The 20,193-nt window shown below is 41.9% G+C and overlaps 2 non-coding genes and 1 pseudogene across 3 annotated transcripts; 1 reads left to right on the top strand and 2 right to left on the bottom strand.

Annotated features, from left to right (window-relative positions):
* Positions 1 to 339: 339 nt before the first annotated feature.
* TRNAI-AAU (transfer RNA isoleucine (anticodon AAU)) lies at positions 340 to 413 on the bottom strand. Its single transcript has one exon. It is a non-coding gene; the product is annotated as a tRNA-Ile (tRNA).
* An 8,443-nt stretch (positions 414 to 8,856) lies between these two features.
* On the bottom strand, positions 8,857 to 9,619 carry LOC126953500 (60S ribosomal protein L8-like; annotated as a pseudogene). The gene has a single exon (XR_007725240.1). The product of XR_007725240.1 is annotated as a 60S ribosomal protein L8-like (transcript).
* A 2,647-nt stretch (positions 9,620 to 12,266) lies between these two features.
* TRNAV-AAC (transfer RNA valine (anticodon AAC)) lies at positions 12,267 to 12,339 on the top strand. The gene has a single exon. It is a non-coding gene; the product is annotated as a tRNA-Val (tRNA).
* Positions 12,340 to 20,193: the final 7,854 nt, after the last annotated feature.

Here is a 20,193-nt window from a genome sequence, read left to right as displayed (position 1 = left end):
CTACGCCTCCCGGGCTCAAGTGATTCTCCTGCCTCAGCCTCCCGAGTAGCTGGGATTACAGGCATGAGCCCAGCTTATTTTGTATTTTTAATAGAGACCATGTTGGTCAGGCTGGTCTCCAACTCCTAACCTCAAATGATCCCCCCGCCTCGGTCTCCCAAAGTACTGGGATTATAGGTACTAGCCCCTGCGAGGGGCCTGTTCTTTTTACTTTTTACAATAAAGGGAAACGAAAAATAGCCTTCTCGCTGGATGAATAACGCAGCGTCTTAATTTTGGATTCAGGGAAGCGGTTATTCGACAGGCTTGAGTTAAAAGCTCGTCATTATGGTAATCCAGTGGCCCGTACGGGGATCGAACCCGCGACCTTGGCGTTATTAGCACCACGCTCTAACCAACTGAGCTAACCGGCCACACGGATATTGGTGGGTTTTGAGGGAAGACATATATAACTTGATTGACATTTTTGTTTTTCTAAATAAAACAGCTTCTTTTTTCTTTCTTTTTTCTTTCTTACTCCTTTCAAAAGAGACCTTTAAGACTATATTCACAGACTTTAGCAAGGAAGTCCAAACTATTTTAACTCTGAGCCAGACCAGAAAATCTGCGGAGAATCCACGGAGAAATTTTTGACAGACGATGTGGAAAAAGCACTATAATAGGATTTTCAATGGTGAGTGAAGGTAACCTCCTCTTTTTATTTTATTTTTGTTGTTGTTAGGCAGCAATTTTTTTTTTTTTTTTTTTTTTAAACAGCGCTTCTCCTTGCGGGGTATGGCTAATTCAAAGGCAGTACGCCCAGAGTAGGCAGCTGTCTCTTTTCAGAGGCACGTCAGCGTACTGGATCGCAAGTTGCAAACTTTCCTTTAGTGACTTGTAACTTAAGGACCTATTATTTTCAAGTTGGTTCAAGAAAACGCCGCTGAAAGGAAGGTGAATGGGGTTGAGGGAAGGAGCCGCGCCTTCTCGGTGTCTCTGAAGTCACAAACGTAAGCATTGATGTCATTGGCGAAGATATCCAGGGGTGGAAACTGAGGTAGCCCAGCAGTACCGGAATCCCATAGTAAACCTGGTACGTTTTTTGAGGGTGGTAGAAAAGGGCTACAGAGGTTTGCAGAAGGGCAAGATTGTGGTGGCACTCCGCTAGGTATTAAGTCTCATTTAACAGCACTTGTGTGTCACTCAAATTCCAACTTGGGAACCGAAGGATTTCAGCCGGAGTTGGAGAGGCCAGAATAAGTGACATGCGCTCTTTCATCCTTGGTCACGCTACTGGTTTTACCACCTGGATACAAGCTGAAAGAAACCTCTTGCAGCGTCAGGAACTCTCTCTCTGCATGTCCTGGAGTTTCCTTTGTGTTTTTGGAACTTTCAAGATCACTGACTCCTAACAAACTTTTAACGAATATATTAGCAGTTAAATGAATCAATAAGTAACGATTTTGTTGATTCTAAAACTGACGCTGGCGCGAGGAAGAAGTGTTGGAATTCTAGTGTTACTCTTAATGTATTCAACGGTTACAGACCGAAGTACCACCAGGAGCTTCGATGTTTTATTCTTCTAGTCCTCAAGAGCTTTTATCCTAGGTGTCAAGAACTGAGGCTTCTACTTGCTCAAAAATAACCTGAAAGGAAACTCTCTGATACAGTTCCTGCAGTCACACATCCTCTTCACCCGTCCCAAAGAATTACATTCTGGCTTTCGAGGATTCCTCTTGCACATTCCGACTGGTGTTTATAGACCTTCGAAGTTCACATGTAGGCCGGGCGCGGTGGCTCAAGCCTGTAATCCCAGCACTTTGGGAGGCCGAGACGGGCGGATCACGAGGTCAGGAGATCGAGACCATCCTGGCTAACACAGTGAAACCCCGTCTCTACTAAAAATACAAAAACTTAGCCGGGCGAGGTGGCAGGCGCCTGTAGTCCCAGCTACTCGGGAGGCTGAGGCAGGAGAATGGCGTAAACCCGGGAGGCGGAGCTTGCAGTGAGCTGAGATCTGGCCACTGCACTCCAGCCTGGGTGACAGAGCGAGACTCCGTCTCAAAAAAAAAAAAAAAAAAAAAAAAGAAATTGTGTTTACTTTATTATTCTTATTATTCTTTTCCTTTCTTGAGACAGGGTGTCTCTCTGTTGCCCGAGCTGAAGTGTAGCTCACTGCAACTTTGAACTCTTGGGTCAAGGAATCCTCCCACCTCAATCTCTTGAGTGGCTGGGACTACAGATGTGTTATTAACATTAACATCTTGCATTAATGTGGTACGTTGGTTGCAATTAATGAATCAACATTAATACAATATCAACCAGGCGCAGTGGCTCATTCCTATAATCCCAGCACATTGGGAGGCCTAGGTGGACGAGTTTGAGACCAGCCTGGCCAACATGGAGGAACCCTGTCTCTATTAAAAATACAAAAATTAGCTGGGTGTGGTGGCCGGTGCCTATAATCCCAGCTACTCAGGAGGCTGAGGCAGGAGAATTGCTTCCACCCGGGAGGCAGAGGTTGCAGTGAGCTGAGATCATGCCACTGCACTCCAGCCTGGGCAACAGAGCAAGACTCTGTCTTGAAACTAAAAGACAAAAAACAAACAAACAAAATATGCATGTAAAGTTCCTCTATGTCTTTTAATGACTTTATAGCTGATTTCTTTTTGTCACTGAACAATATTTCATTGTATAGATATACCACAGCTTGTTCATCTATTCACCTATTGAAGGACAGCTTGGTTGCTTCCAAGTTTTGAAAATTATGAATAAAGTTGTTATAAACACTCATGTGCAGGTTTTTTGTGGACTTAAGTTCTTTAATTCTTTGGGTAAGTATTAAGGAGTGCAATTGCTGAATTTTATGGTAAAAGTATATTTAGCTTTTTAAGAAACTGCCAAATTGTCTTTCAAAGAGGTGGTACCATTTTGCATTTCCACCAGCAATGAATGAGAGCTGGTGTCGCTCCACATCCTCACCAGCATTTGGTGTTGTCAGTGTTCTGGATTTTGGCCATTTTAATAGGTATGTTGTGTTATCTCATTTTTTAAAATTTGAATCTCCCTGAACATATACTGTGGAGCATCTTTTCATATGTATATTAATCACCTATATATCTTCTTTGGTGAAGTGACTGTTAAGGTCTTTGGCCATATTTTCATGGGATTGTGTTCTTACTGATGAGTTTTAAGATCTCTTTGTGTATTTTGAATAACAGTACTTTATCTGATATGTCTTTTGCATGTATTTTCTCCCAGTCTGCGGCTTGTATTTTCATTGTCTTGGTGTTATAGTGTTTTTGATCACTAGCAGGTCTTTTTGGTTCTTTCTAAGAATTTCCATCTCTCCGCTTACATTGCCCATGTGTTCTTGTATGCTGTCATCTTATTCTTAGTATCTTAATCAGTTGTTTCAAATTCCTGGTCTGAGAATTCCAACATCCCTGTCATATTTGAGTCTGGTTCTGATGCTTGCTCTCTCTCTTTAAACTGTGTATTTTGTCTTTTTTTTTTTTTTTTTTTAATGTCTTGTTATTTTTTTCTTGATAGCAGGACATGCTGTACTGGGTAAAATGAGCTACTGCACGCAGGCCTTTAGTAATGTGGTGACAAAGTGTGGAGGGAGAAAAGCATTCTGTAGTCTCACAAGTAGGTCTCAGTCTATTAGTGAGCCTGTGTCTCTGGACTGTGAGCTTTAAACATGCTTTTTAGGTTTTTCCCCACTTTCGGTAGTACTGGATGGCTAGAGTGGGCTGGAGTTATTTCCCTTCCCGTAGATCCATCGGGCTCTTGATAAAACCCCAGCAGGTTAGATTGAGATTAAATGGTTTCTCCTGAGGGCAGACCTTGTTAAGAATAACAGAATGGGCCCAGCGCAGTGGCTCATGCCTGTAATCCCAGCACTTTGGGAGGCCAGGCAGGTGGATCACCTGAGATTAGGAGTTCAAGACCAGCTTGGCCAACATGGCGGAACCCCGTCTCTACTAAAAATACAAAAATTATCCGGGCGTGGTGGCAGGTGCCTGTGATCCCAGCTGCTCAGGAGGCTGATGCAGAAAGAACTGCTTAAAACCCAGGAGGTGGAGGTTGCAGTGAGCTGAGATCGTGCCGCTGCACACCAGCCTGGGTGACAGAGCGAGACTCCGTCTCAAAAAAAAAAAGAACAGAATGCTCTGGCCTGTTGCAAACTGGTTCTTGCCCCACCCGCTACCAGAGGGGATTTTTCTCTCTCATTGTGAGAACCTGGTTGAGCTCCTGACGTAAAGTTCACAGATTTATAGCTGGAGATTTTTCCTTGAGATTTGTCCACAGAAAGCCTCGAGCAGTTTCTTAATTACAGCTCAGGTGTCCCTGCTCCAGCACTGATTCACATGGAGGATTTTGCTCTTTGGGTTTCTGGTCTGGTAAGTTGTGGTACTCTGTATTTGCCTTTCTGTCTCTCCAGTTTTGGGGCAGTGGTTTGCCCTGTGACCTCACACGACGTATGGAAAACCTTAAGCCGTGAGTGTGGATTTTCCTGTTTTTAGTTCCAGTGTCGTTTTGTTGTTGTTTTTCTTTCACTATTTAGTTCCTGTGAACCATCAGGTCTTCTTAAGCTGTAATTTTGAAATTATAATAGGTTAACAAGAAGTTACAAAGAAAGTAGAGAACTCCCCTGTACCCTTAACCCAGTTTCCTACAAAGATTACTTCTTTTTTTTTTTTTTTTTTTTTGAGATGGAGTCTCGCTCTGTCGCCCAGGAGGGAGTCCAGTGGCGTGATCTTGGCTCACTGCAACCTCCGCCTCTTGAGTTCAAACGATTCTCCTGCCTCAGGATCCAGAGTAGCTGGGATTATGGTCACCCACCACCATGCGCGGCTAATTTTTGTATTTTTAGTAGAGACAAGGTTTCACCATGTCAGCCTAGCTAGTCTTGAATTCCTGACCTCAGATGATCCACCCATCTCAGCCTCCCAAAGTGCTGGGATTACAGGGGTGAGTCACCCAATGTGCTGGCCCAATGGTTACTTCTTATATAACACAATATCAAACACAGGAATTTGACATTGGTATGACATGTGTGTATGGTTCTAGATAATTTTTATCACGTGTAGATTTGTGTAGCTAACACTGGAAACCAGACACGAAACAATTCCAGCACCACAAAGATCTCACTGTGAATGCCACCCCTTAATTAGTCATACCCACTTACCTCTCCTCTTGACAAAAATTCTTTATTTATTTATTATCTTTTTTTGAGATAGAGTCTCGCTCTGTTGCCCAGGCCAATCTTGGCTCACTGCAACCTCTGCTTCCCCATTCAAGTGATTCTCCTGCCTCTGCCTCTGCCTCCCAAGTAGCTGGGATTACAGGTGTCAGCTGCCAGGCCTGGCTACTTTTTCTATTCTCAGTAGAGATGAAGTTTCACCATGTTGGCTAGGCTGGTCTCAAACTCCTGACTTCAAGTGATCCTCTTGCCTTGGCCTCCCACAGTGCTTGGATTACAGGCATGAGCCACTGTGCCCAGCCTTGACAAAAATTCTACAATTCTTTTTCATTTTGAGAATGTTATAGATATAGAATCATATAATAGATGACCTTTAAAGATTGGCCTTTTCCACAGCCTAGTTTCCTCAAGATCCATCCAACTCGTGATATCAATAGCTCCTGACTTGTTATTGTTGAGTATTCCATGGTATGGATGGACAACCGTTTATTTAACCATTCATATATTGAAAGACATTTTGATGCTTTCTAGTGTTTTGCTATTACAAATAAAGCTGCTATGAACCATTTTATACAAATTTTTGTGTGGATATAAGTTTTCACATCATTTTTGGTCTATATATTTTGAAACTATGTTATTGAATGCATACACATTTAGAATGTTTATGTTTCTCTTTTATAAAATGTCTCTTCCATTACTATAAAATGCATCTCTTATTGTTATGAAATATCTTGTGGTAATGCTTCTTGTCTTAAATTCTACATTTTAAAAAATATTGGCCGGATGTGGTGGCTCACACTATAATCCCAGCACTTTGGGAGGTTGGGGCGAGAGGACCACAGGAGGTCAGGAATTTGAAACCAAGCTGGCCAATATGGTGAAACTCTGTCTCTACTAAAAATACAAAAATTAGCTGGGCATGGTGGTGCACACCTGGAATCCCAGCTACTTTGGAGGCTGAGGCAGGAGAATCGCTTGAACCCGGGAGATGGAAGTTTTAGTGAGCTGAGATCACGCAACTGCACTCCAGCCTGAGTGAGAGTGTGAGACTCCATCTCAAAAAAATAAATAAATACATACATAAATAAAGTTAATATAGCCATGCCAGGTAAAAAAAAAAACCAACTAAAAATAGAGTTAGCTTTTGTTTTGTATATTTTTAACATTTCTCTTCTAGATTCCTTACTTTATATCCTTATGCATACTTTCCCCCATGGCATTTTTTAAATTGTGGTAAAACATACATAATATAAAATTTGCCATTTTTATCATTTTAAGAGTACATTTTGGTAAAATTAAATACATTCAGTGTGGTGGAACCATCACCATCATCCATCTCCAGAACTTTTTTAGCATCCCAAACTGAAACTCTATAACCATTAAACAAAAACTCCCCATCTGCTCCCCTTCAGCCCTTGGTACCCATTGTCTGTCTCTATAAATTTTGCTTGTGTTTTTATGTATCTAATAGAAGTAGATTACACAATATTTGTCCTGTTTGGCTTTTTTCACTTAGCTTAATGTCCTCAAAGTTCATTCACGTCATGGTATTTATGAGAATTTCATTTTTTCTAAGGCTAAAGTATATCCCATTGCTTGTATATATCGCACATTATTTATCTGTCAGTGGACATTGGGTTAAATATATCTTTTTTGGGGGGAAGAGGATGACAAGGTCTCACACTGTCACCAGGCTGGAGTGCAGTGAGGCTGGAGTGCAGTGGCAGCTAATTTTAAAATTTTTTTGTAGAAGTAGTGGTTGCATTTTGCTCAGTCCAGTCTTGAACTCCTTGCCTCAAGGGGTCCTTCAGCCTCAGCCTCCCAAACTGCTAGGTGTGACCCAGCAGATGTGACCCACCATGCCCAGCCCCATCTTTTGACTGTTGTGAATAATGCTGCTGGGAACAATTGGTGTGCAAGTATCTGAGCTTCTGCTTTCTGTTTTGTTTTTGTTTTTTTTTGAGACGGAGTCTCGCTCTGTCGCCCAGGCTGGAATGCAGTGACTCGACCTTGGCTCACTGCAAGCTCTGCCTCCCGGGTTCAAGTCATTCTCCTGCCTCAGCCTCCCTAGTAACTGGGACTGCCGGCACCCACCACCATGCCCGACTTGTATTTTTAGTAGAGACAGGGTTTCACTGTGTTAGCCAGGATGGTCTCAATCTCCTGACCTCGTGATCTCCCTGCCTCAGCCTCCCAAAGTGCTGGGATTACAGGCGTGAGCCACCGCGCCTAGCCGAGCTTCTGCTTTCAATTCGTTTAGATAAACACCTAGAAGTGGAATTGCTGGACCATATAGTAATAATATGTTTAATTTTTTTAGAAACCACCATACTGTTTTCTACAGTGGCTATACTATTTTACATTCCCACCAGCAATGCACCAGAATAATAATTTTCTATATCCTTCCTGGTATTTATTTTGCTTTTTGTTTTCTTTTTCTCTTTTTCTAATAGCCATCCTAAGGGAGCTCAGATGCTATCTCACTGTGGTTTTGATTTGCATTTTCCTAATGGTTAGTGAAGTTGAACATTTCTTGATGTGCTTATTGGCTATTTGTGCTTCTATCGTCTTTGGAGAAATGATCCAAGTCCTTTGCCCAATTTGAACTGGGTTGTGTTGTTGTTGTTACTGTTGAGTTGTAGTAGTTCTTTACATATTCTGGATATTAATCCTTTGTCAGACATATGCTGCGCAAATATTTTCTTCCATTCCATGAATTGTCTTTTCACTCTTTTGATTGTGTCCTGACTAATTCAATAAATAATTCAATAAAATCTGATTAAACAGTGCCCTGACTATAAATGTTTTTATTTTATTTTATTTTTATTTTTAAATATTTATTTATTTATTGTTTGAGACAGAGTCTCGCTCTGTTGCCCAGGCTAGAGTGTAGTGGCACAATCTTGGCTCACTTGAATTTCCACCTCTCAAGTTCAAGTGATTCTCCTGCCTCGGCCTCCCAAGTAGCTGAGACTACAGGCGCAGGACACCACGCCCAGCTAATTTTTGTAATTTTAGTAGAGATGGGGTTTCACCATATTGGTCAGGCTGGTCTCGAATGCCTGACCTCAGGTGATCCACCCGCTTCGGCCTCCCAAAGTGCTGGGATTACAGACGTGAGCCACCATGCCCAGCCTACAAATGTAACTAATTCGATGAAGTCTAATTTATCTATTTTTGTTATTGTTCTCTGTGCTTTTGGTATGATATCCAAGAAATCATTGCCAAATGTCATGAAGATTTTCCCCAAGGTTTTCATCTAAGAATTTTAAAGTTTTAGCACCTATGTTTAGGTCTTTGATCTGTTTTAAGTTAGTTTTTACATGTATTATAAGGTGAACATCCAACTTCATTCTTTTGCATGTAGATATTCAGTTTTCCTAGCACCATTTGTCAAAAAGTCTGTTCTTTCTCCATTAAATGGTCCTGGCACCCTTGTCACAATTCAGTTGCCCATACAAGCCACAGTTTATTTCTGGGCCCTCTATTCGCTTGTGTCTGTATGTCTCTCCTTATGCCAGTACCATACTGTTTTGATTACTGTAGCTTTAAAGTAAATGTTGAGATCAGGAAGTATAAAGCCTCCAATTTTGTTCTTTTTCTTTTTCTTTTTTTTCTTTTTGCATAAAGACAAACTTTATTGAGCCCCTAGCTCTCTTTATTGAGCACTAGCTCTCTTTCTCCTGCACAGTCTTTGTTCCTCGGAGAAGTCCAGTCCGGTGGGCAGCAGTGAGACCCACTTTGCAGCCAGCAGGGGCATCTCTGTGGATGATGGAGGGCTTGCCAATGTGCTGGGGGTTACCACCTTCAAAAGGATGCTCCACAGGGTTCCACTACTCGTGGCCAGCAATTCCTCTTTGCCTTATATTTGTAGTAGGCCCCACCAGCCTTCAAGATGGGTTTGTCAGTTCGGCCACCTCCAGCCACCACACCAACCACAGCTCTGTTGGCTGAGGAGATAACCTTCTTGGAGCCAGAGGGCAGCTTCACACGGGTCTTCTTGGTCTCAGGGTTGTAGGAGATAACGGTGACATAGTTCCCTGATGCCCGGGCCAGCTTGCCACGGTCTCCAGGTTTCTCCTTCAGGCAGCACACGATTGTACCCTCAGTCATGGGGCCCACAGGGAGCATATTGTCAATGTTGAGCTGAGCCGTCTTGCCGCAATACACAAACTGGCCTGTGTGAATGCCCTCGGCGGCAATGAATAGCTCCGTTTGCTTCTTAAACCGGTACGGATCTCGGAAAACCACCTTGGCGAGGGGCGCGCTGCGGCCCGGGTAGTGGATGACATACTTCAGAATGCCCTTGATGTAGCCGTGCCGCTCCGCGAAATCTACGGCGTGCAGGCACGCGGAGCCCTAAAGGTGCTTCACTTGCGCGGGGAACACAGACCCGGCGCCCTTCCTCTGCCCTTTGATCACGCGGCCCATGGCGACGGGTCCTGGTCATGAGCGTGGCCGAAAGAGCTGTTCTTCTTTTTCAAGATTAATTTGGCTATTTAGGATCCCTTGAGATTCAATACGAGCTTTAGAATGGATTTGCTTATTTCTGTAAAAAAACATTATTGGGATTTTGATAGAGTTTATGTTGAATCATAGATAGCTCTTAGTGTTAACTAATTGAACAACAATGTCCTTCCTTTCATTGCTGTCTTCTTTCATTCCTTTCAGCTATGTTTTGTAGTCTCCAGCATACAAGTCTTCTTCCTCCTTGATTAATTTTAATCCTAAGTATTTTATTCTTGTTGATCCTATTGTAATTGGAAATGTTTTTCTTTTCTTTTTTGGAGACGGAGTCTCCTTCTATTGCCCAGGATGGAGTGCAGTGGTGCAATCTCAGCTCACTGCAGCCTCTGCTTCTCCTGCCTCAGCCTCCTGAGTAGCTGGGACTACAGGCGCGCGCCACCATGCCTGGCTAATTTTTTCGTTTTGTTTGTATTTTTAGTAGAGACGGGGTTTGACCATATTGGCCAAGTTGGTCTTGAACTCCTGACCTCGTGATCCGCCCGTCTCGGCCTCCCAAAGTGCTGGAAGGATTACAGGAGTGAGCCACCGTGCCCAGTGGGGAAATGTTTTCTTAATTGTCTTTTCAGATTGTTCATTAATAGTGTATAAAAATGCAACTGAGTTTTATATCCTTCAATTTTATCGAATTTGTTTACTGGCTGTAACTTTTTTGTGTTTATATATATAAAAAACATCGAAGTTTTTTATATATAAAATCATCATCTGTGACAGAAATACTTTTACCTTTTTTTCCAGTTTGGATGCCTTTTATTTCTTTTTCCTTGTTTGGTTTTTTTTTTTTCCCCTCTATCTAGAACTGCCAATACCAGCTAAATACAGTAGTAAAAGTAGGCATTCCTGTCTTGTTCCTGATCTTACAGAAGAAAACTTTCAGTCTTTCATTATTGAGGATAATGTTCATAAAAAGCCTTTATCATATTGAGGGAATTTCCTTCCATGTGTACTTTATTGAATTTTTTTTCTTATCATGAAAGTGTTTAAAGTTTGTCAAATGCTTTTTTTTTTGTATTAATTCAAAAGACTTTTTTCTTTCATTCTGTTTATGTATACATTATGTTAATTACTTGTTTTGTATGCTGAATCTTTCCATTTCAGGAATAAATCCTACTTTGCTATGGTGTAAAATCCTTTTAATATATTGTTGAATTCAGTTTGCCAGTATTTTGTTGAGGAATTTAGCATTGATAAAAAAATATTAGCCTGTAGCTTTCTTTTTGTAATCGCTTTGTCTGCCTTTGGTACCAGAGTAATGCTAGCTTAATAAAATGAATTAGGAAGTGTTTTCTACTCTTCAGTTTTGTGGAAAAGTGTGAGAAGGACCGCTTAATTATTTAAATGTTTGATAGAATTCATCAGTTAAGCCAGCTGGTCCAGGGCTTTTTTTCATGGTAGGTTTTTGATTACTGTTTCAATATCCTGACTAGTTATAGGTCTTTTCAGATTTCTAATTCTTTATGATTCAATCTTTGTAGATTGTGTGTTTCTAGGAGTTTGCTCATTTAATCTAGGTCATCCAATTTGCTGGCATACAATTTTCATAGTGTACTCTTATAACTCTTTTTATTTTTGTAAATTTAGTAATAATATCCCTGCTTTCACTTCCAATTTTAATACTTTGAGTCTCTTTTCTTTTCTTTTCTTTTTTTTTGTTTTTACTTAGTCAATCTAGCTAAATGTCAAGTTTGCTGACAATGTAGACAACTTTTCCAAGAACTTCTGGTTTTATTGAATTGTCTGTATTGTTTTCAGCTTGCCTTTTCTGATGGCCTGTCTTTTATTACAGCCTGCCCTATGGATTTAACACTTTCTAACCAGTCTCTACAACTCAACTGCATAACCCTATTACTTCTTCAATTTATCAGTCTCTCCCTGTGCACCTCTCTCCCAATCTCTCCCTCTCTCTCCCTCTCCCTGCCTCCTTCTCCGCCTCTCTCTCCCACCTTCCCCACCTCTTACACACGCACACACACACACACACACACACACACACCCCTTGATGAGTACACATAAAATGAACACACCTGGGAAACCAGAGCATTTCCAGTTCCTTTTCAGTTACTACCCACTCTTCCCAGAGGGAAGCACTATTGTGACTTCTGGCTGGACAGCGGAATGTTACCTGCTTTATAATTTAAATCAGTGGAGCCACAGAGTACTGTCCTTTTCTGTCTGGTTTATTTTAGTCAACATCTCCGTGAGATTCATCCACATAGTTGTAGATTGTTCATTATTGTTGCAATAGATTATTTCATGTGAATTAATTCATGCATCTGCTGAAGGGCACTTGCGAAGTTTCCAGTAGTTTTTATTATTCTGAATAGTTTACTGGGCATTCTGGTAAATATATTTGGTGAATATATGTACCAATTTGTGGTAGGCAAATAACAACGGTCAGGATGTGATATCTTTGATTTTAATAAGTAGAAAGTCTGAAATATATGGAAAAAACTACCAGGAAAAAAAAATCTGAGTAGAACATAGAGATTTTCTAAAGCCAAACCTGGATTGTCTCGCCCTAGGTGCCTCAATTGCAGTATCTCCCAGCAGGGTTGTTTCCGTAGTGTAGTGGTTATCACGTTCGCCTAACACGCGAAAGGTCCCTGGTTCGAAACCAGGCGGAAACAAGTGGTCCCCTTTCTTACGTTTTGTTCCTGAGAGTCTCCATTTGAACTAGATAGGACCTTTGTATATGATCAAGCACCTAAATCAAAGGATCTCATATCCTCCTTTTTTTGATTTGAGCCACCTCAGGAACAATTTTGCTCCCTCCTTTGTCCTCAGCCGCGGTGAGGCCCACATCACCCCATCTTGCCGCGCCCCAGCATGTCGCTGTCCCAGCTCCCTCCCCTTATGCTCTGTGTGGCCTGTAGGTTCTAGGGGCCAATGGCGTCAACTCGAGTAGGCTCTAGTGGTGCAGGATCCCGCCTATACTATGCAGGTAAGATTGGCTTCCTTGAAATTTCCAGAGCCACTTGTGCAGGTTCTTTGCCAAGAGATTTTCCTTAGGGGTTTCTAAAAATAAGCAATGCTTAGGACCCAGGTCCGTGAGAAAAAAATAAAAAAAGAAACAGGGCCACGCTTTGAGCCAAGTGAATAACTGATATTCTATTGACTTCCCTTTACCCCTAAGTGAAGAGAGAATTTTTCACAAAATAGGTAAGAGGCAATTTCATGTGGATACTTAGAAACTGTCAAGTGTTTAAAAAAAAAAAAAATTATATACTGGCCTGGCCTCTATGAGTACTCAACGCCAGATGTTGGCATTATGGGTAAGATGCGCCAATCAACTGAACTCATCAGTAACAAAAGAAACTGATTTCTTTCTTAAACTTAAGAGTGTGCTAGGCTGGGCACGGTGGCTCAGGCCTGTAATTCCATCACTCTGGGAGGCCGAGGCGGGCGGATTACTTGAGGTCTGGAGTTCAAGACCAGCTTGGTCAACATGGCAAACCCCTATCTCTATAAAATTACAGAAATTAGCTGGGTGTGATGGCACACACCTGTAGTCCCAGCTACTTGGGAGGCTGAGGTGTGAGAATTACTTGAACCTGGGAGGAGGAGGTTACAGTGAGCCAAGATTGTGCCACTGCACTTCAGCCTGGGCAACAGAGTGAGACTCTGCCTAAAAAAAAAAGTGTGCCAAACCAGCATTGTCGGTTTAAATTTCACTGTAATAAAGCAGACAATTCCTTAACTTCTAATATCCACCTTCCGTAATCTACCTGTAGTGCCTCACTGAGTTTTTTAATAAACTCTCCAACCAAATAGTTATAAATTACTTGTTTTAACAACAAAACCAAAGAGATAACAACAACAAAAAAGCTTGATATAGGGAAAAAGAGAAGGACCACATTCATGTAACTTTAATTACAGTATATTGTTATAATTGTTATACTTTATTATTAGTTGCTGTTATTTACCCTGGCTACTTTATCAGTTAAACCATTATAGGTATGTGTTGTAAACCCAAAATATCTGAGACAGATCTCAACCAATTTAGAGAGTTTATTTTGCTAAGGTTAAGGATACACCTGTTACACAGGCTCATTAGGTCCTGACAACCTGTGCCCAAGGTGGTCAGCGTACAGCTTGCTTTTATACATTTTAAGGAGACATGAGACATCGATCACTATGTGTAAGATGTACATTGGTTTGATCCAGTAGGACTGGACAACTCAAAGTGGTGGTGGGGTCTTCCAGGTCATAGGTAGAAAAGACACAAAAGACAAAGGTTGCATTCCTTTGAGTCCTTGATCAACCTTTCACTGAATACACAATTTAGTTTGGCTCAGTGAATCTGCATTTTTACATAAACAATAGGGCGGAGGAAACAATCAGATATGCATTTGTCTCAGGTGAGCAGAGGGATGACAGTTTGGTTTTTTTGTTTTGTTTTGTTTTGTTTGAGACAGAGTCTCACTCTGTCACCCAGGCTAAAGTGCAGTGGTGCGATCTTGGCTCACTGCAACAACCTCCTCACTGCAACAACCTCCGCCTCCTGGGTTCAAGCCATTCTCCTGTCTCAGCCTCTCCAATAGCTGGGATTACAGGCGCATGCCACTACACCTGGCTAATTTTTGTATTTTTATTAGAGACAGGGTTTTGCCATGTTGGCCAGGCTGGTCTCCTGACCTCAGGTGATCTGCCCACCTTGGCCTCCCAAAGTGCTGAGATTAGAGGCGTGAATGACCCACCGCACCTGGCCAGAGGGATGACTTTCAGTCCCACACCTGTGAAGGTAAGCTATCAGTTTACATTGCCAGGGTGAAATTCAACAGAATTGTTTTAGGATAAATACCTTAAGGCCTTCAAGGAATTTCCTTGTGGGCAAATTGTGAGGGAGGTATGTAGCTCTTTTATCTTTTTAACTATCTTGTTTAGGAATAAAATGAGAGGCAGGTTTGCCTGTAGTTCCCAGCTTGACTTTTCTGTTGACTTAGTGATTTTAGGGTTCTAAGATTTATTTTCCCTTCACGGTGTGTATAGAAGAAAAAACAGTTATGTATAGGGTTTAGGGCTATCAGCAGTCTCAAGCATCCACTAGGGGTCTTGGAATATATCCCCCATGAATAAAAGGACTATTGTATCTGAAACTGTACCAAACTAAGAAGAAAGGTATGAGTCTGCACTAATGGGACATCCACAGTTGGGGCCCAGGCTTTTTCCTTTTTTTTTTTTTTTAACTTTTAAAAGCTTTTTATTTTGAGATAATTGTAGATTCATGTACAGTTTTAGGAAACAATACAAGATCCCATGTACCCTTCACCCAGTTCACAACCAGAACACTGACATTGATACACTCCACCCACCTTATTCAGATTTTACCAGTTATACATGCACTTATTTGTGTACATGTGTGGGTATTTAATTCGAAGCAGTTTTATCAAATGTGTAGTCATGTGACCACAGTCAAGAAAAGATCAGTGCCATCATCACAAGGATATGCAATCTTCTGTGTTGCTCCTTTATACCAAACCCACTTCCGTCTTCATCTGCTCTGCCCCCAGGCCTTTTCTAAGAACAGAAATACAGAGAAATTCACTGATCTTCCTCACATGCAGAAGAATCTGTTATAAGATTCTATGAAACAGGTTTTCCTACTTTACTCTGAAACTCTACATTGCTCTGAAATGACCAAATCATAAAATATTGAGATTGTTAAAAAAAGTTTTCCAGGTCACTAAATGTAACTGCCCAACGGGTTCATCTTGCCTGCTGCCTAGACAGAGCCAATTTATCAAGACAGGGAAATTGCAATGGAGAAAGAGTAATTCACGCAGAGCCAGCTGTGTGGGAGACCAGAATTTTATTATTACTCAAATCAGTCTCCCTGAGCATTGGAGCACTGGGGGAGGGTAATTTTAAAAGATAATTTAGCAGCAGGCACGGTGGCTCATACTTGTAATCCCAGGACTTTGGGAGGCCGAGGTGGGCAGATTACTTGAGGTCAGGAGTTCAAGACCAGCCTGGCCAACATGGTGAAATCCCACTTCTACTAAAAATACAAAAACTAGCTGGCCATAGGGGCAGAAGGGGAGCCTGTAATCCCAGCTACTCGGGAGGCTGAGGCAGGAGAATCACTTGAACCCGGGAGGTGGAGGTTTCAGTGTGCCGAGATTGTGCCATTGCACTCCAGCCTGGGCAACAATAGCGACAGTTGGTCTCAAACAAACAAAAATAAATTAATTAATTAAAAGATAATTTAGGGGGTAAGGGCCATGGGAAGTAGGGAGTGCTGATTGGTCACGTTGGAGACGGAATCATAGGTGTGGAAGTGAGGTTTTCTTGCTGTCTTCTGTTCCTGGGTGGGATTGCAGAACTGGGTGGTGGTAGCTGATCCATCGAATGTAGGGTCTGCAAAACATCTCAAGCACCCATCTTAGGTTTTACAGTAGTGATGTTAACCCCAGGAGCAATATGGGGAGCTTCAGATTCTTGCAGCCAGAGGATGCATGACAGACCCCTAAACCATAATTTGTAATCTGGTAGCTAATTTGTTAGTCCTACCCAGGCAATAAGGGATTTTCTTTTGGGAAAAAGCTGTTATGGTCATTGTTCTAAACTATAAACTATAAACTAAGTTCCTCCCAAAGTTAGTTCAGCCTACGTCTAGGAATGAACAAGGACAGCTTGGAGGTTAGAAGAAATATGGTTAGGTCAGATCTTCTTCACTGTCTCAGCTATAATTTTGCAGTGGTTGTTTCATAAAGACAAAAAACAAGTTTAAAGTTTATTAATAGCAAAGAAGTCAGTCAACTTTAAAATAGTTTCCTCTGCTCGGCCGGGCACGGTGTCTCACGCCTGTAACCCCAGCACTTTGGGAGGCTGAGGCAGGTGGATCGCCTGAGGTCAGGAGTTCAAGACCAGTCTGACCAATATGGCGAAACTCTGCCTCTACTAAAAAAATTCCACGAAAATTAGCTGGGCGTGGTGGCGTGTCCCAGCTACTCAGTAGGCTGAGACAGGAGAAGCTTGAACCTGGGAGAATTGCTTGAACCTGGGAGGCGGAGGTTTCAGTGAGCCAAGATTGTACCACTGCACTCCAGCCTAGGCGACAGAGCAAGACTCCGTCTCAAAAAAAAAAAAAAAAAAAAAAAAAAAAATTTCCTCTGCTCAAAATACCTGTCCTTCTTCACCTGGCCTGGCATTTGTGAAGTATTTGGGTCACTGGGGAAACCCCTTCCTGGGTATTGGGTTGTGGAGTTTTGGTATTGTTGGTTTTGATAAATGGAAGATACGATGAAAGGGAAAACTTGCCTCAAATATGAAAATGCTCAAAGGAAAAAAATACATTTCACAATACTAAATGTGGGACATCCAAGAAAACTCCATTTTAATTTTTAGAGGTGACTTGTGGGTATATGGTAGTTTCCATAGAAACTGGGCGAAAATATATCCTGTCAGTATTGTTTTTTTCTTCTCTCTCCACTTTAGCTTAGTTAATTCTTCTTTCACTAAACTCGACTCCAGTTGTCAACTCAAACGTCAACACCAAAGGTAAACACTGAACATTGTTGCAAAACTAGTATCGCTGTGGGGCCCTAACTTTGGTCTCTACACTTGCGTAGCTTCTGACCTGGGCTGAGGTGCAGGTGGTACAGGTCCCACCTACCTGGTGCACCTGGCCACTCTTCACAATCAGGAAAGAGTGAGGCTCTCAAGGTTTATAAAACGGAACAGAACTCCTTTTGGGGTTTGTTGTTTGTTTGTTTGGGTTTTTGTTTGTTTTTTTTGTTTTTGAGACAGGGTCTCGCTCTGTTGCCCAAGCTGGAGTGCAGTGGCACAATCAGGGCTCACTGCTGCCTGGACCCCCCGGGCTCAAGCAATTCTCCCATCTCAGCCCCCAGAGTAGCTGGGACCACAAGCACATGCCACCATGCCAGGCTAATTTTTTAATGTTTTGTTGTGGGTGGGGGAAGGGGTGTCTCACTATATTGCCCAAGCTGGTCTCGAACTCAAGAGCTCAAGAGACTCTCCCGCCTCAGTCTCTCAGAGTGTTGGGATTACAGGCGTGAGCCACCACGCCTGGCAGAGTTTCCCTTTGAATCACATCTGTGCACATTTTATTGTGCTTTATATCATTGAGCCATATATATCACTTAAGAGTTATTTGCCAAATATTTGTATTGCAAATATCTTCTTATCACTTGAGTCTGGGAAACACTTTAATGATCTCTTGTGATGAAATTGTTAATTTTGATGGCACATGCCTATAATCCCAGCTACTTGGGAAGCTGAGGCAGGAGAACTGTTTGAACCTGGGAGGTAGAGGTTGCAGTGAGCTGAGATCGCACCAGGTACTGTAGCCTGGGCGACCCAGCAAGACTCCGTCTCAAAAATAATAATTAGAAGAAGAAATTGTTAATTTTTATGAAGTCCAATTCATTTAACTTTGGTTTAGTTATTTTTGTGTCTCCCTAAGAAATTTTTCTTTCCCCAAGGTCACATAAATATTCGATTCTTTTTTATCCCCCTCATAACTTTATTTATTTTTCACTTTTAGAATTATGAGCAAAAAACCTGAACAGGCAATTCTAAAATAGAATATGTTAATGGCCAATGAGTACATGAGCATACGCTTTCACAGCAATAAAAAGTTTGCTGATTTCTTTATTTTAACCAGTGGTGACCAGACAAAAGACCTCAATGGCCTCTGGTAACATTATTTCCTTTCCAGAAATCTTTTCAAAACTCTTCTGTGAAGGTTGTGTTTTTCTGGGGGAGGGGCGGAAGCATGATTTGAGGTGTGTTGCAGATGGAGATAAGACAAGGTTTCTGCCTTCAGGATTTTCAGGAATATCTGCCCTTCAGAAGCTGTGCTTAATCTGATTCTGTTGATCTCCCTTTCTTTTTCAGTTTGCGCCATCCCTCCAATCCTGAGACTTAGTTCATAGCTGCATTTGATCTACATCTCTTCGGCCCCAGATGGTTTTACTAGGGGTCAAATGTGGGCTGCATCTCTCTGGGACAAAGGGAGACCTACTAGAGTCAGATTGCCCTCTCCAGCCAAAAGAGCCTATAAGTTAGGTGCTTGAGACATAAGGTCCTATCAGTTAGGCTCTCAGTCACTGCTAGGAGCCATCCTTCCTTCCTTAGTGGGTGGAATGGGAATTCCCCTGGGACTCGAAATTGCGGTCAATCAGAGGTGGGGAGTCAGAAATTCAAGACAGTCTAGAGCTGGAGGTGGGAGCCCAACCTTTTTGGCAGTTCCAGTGGTGCCTGTACACACTAGATTTGTGAGGCCCTAATTTGTGGGGCTAGTAGCAGAATTTATTGGAATTGAGGAACAAAACGAAGAAAAGATTTTAAGTTTTAGTTATTTGATGTAATGTGCAAGTATTATATTTTGCTAGAGAGTAAAAGTAAGTCCATTTTTTTTTATTAAAAAAATTATTGAGGTAAAAAGAGCTTGCCATGAGATTTACTCTCTTGATTTTTTTTTTTTTTTTTTTTTTTTTTTTTTTTGAGATGGAGTTTTACTCTTGTTGTCCAGGCTGGAGTGCAATGGCGTGATCTTGGCTCACGACAACCTCCACTTCCCAGGTTCAAGCTATTCTCCTGCTTCAGCCTCCCCAGTAGCTGGGATTACAGGCATGCGCCACTATGCCAGGCTAATTTTGTATTTTTAGTAGAGATGGGGGTTTCTCCATGTTGGTCAGGCTGGTCTTGAACTCCCGACCTCAGGTGATCTGCCCGCCTCGGCCTCCCAAAGTGCTGGGATTACAGGCGTGAGCCACTGAGCCCAGCGACAAAAATTTAAGAGTACAATACAGTATTGTTAACTACAGGCACAATGTTGTACAGCAGATCTCTAGAACTTACTTTGCATAACTGAAATTCCCATTTTCCCCTTCCCCCAACCACAGGCAACCACCATTCTACTCTGATTCAATGAGTTTGGTTATTTTAGATATCTCAAGTGGAATCAAGCAGTATTTGTCCATTTGTGGGAAGCTCATTTCACTCACAATAATGTCCTCAAAGTAGTTGACCCATGCTGTTGCATATTGCAGAATTTCCTTTTTTTTTCTTTTGAGACAGGGTCTTGCTTTGTCTTTCAGGATCGAGTGCAATGGTATGATGTTGGCTCACTACAGCCTCAACCTCCTGGGCTCAAGTGATCCTCCCACCTCAGTCTCCTGAGTAGCTAGGACTGCACGCCGCCATGCTTGGCTAATATTTTAATTTTTTGTAGAGACAGGCTCTCACTATATTGCTCAAGCGATCTCCCCACCTCAGCCTCCCAAAGTGCTGGAATTACAGGCGTGAGTCACCATGCCTGGCCAGAATTTCCTTTATTTTAAAGGCTGAATAATATTCTATTGTATGTATATACCATATTTTCTATATTAATCCCTCCACTGATGAACATTTAGGTTGCTTCCACATCTTTGGTGTTGTGAATAATGCTGTAATGAATATAGGTGCACTAATATGTCCTTGAGATTCTGAATTCAATTTTTTTGGATATATACCCA

Source organism: Macaca thibetana, chromosome 4, assembly GCF_024542745.1.
Source record: "Macaca thibetana thibetana isolate TM-01 chromosome 4, ASM2454274v1, whole genome shotgun sequence".
NCBI classification, from domain to species: Eukaryota; Metazoa; Chordata; class Mammalia; order Primates; family Cercopithecidae; genus Macaca; species Macaca thibetana.
Note: the sequence above shows the minus strand (reverse complement) of the source record. Positions and strands in the feature narration are given on the sequence as shown.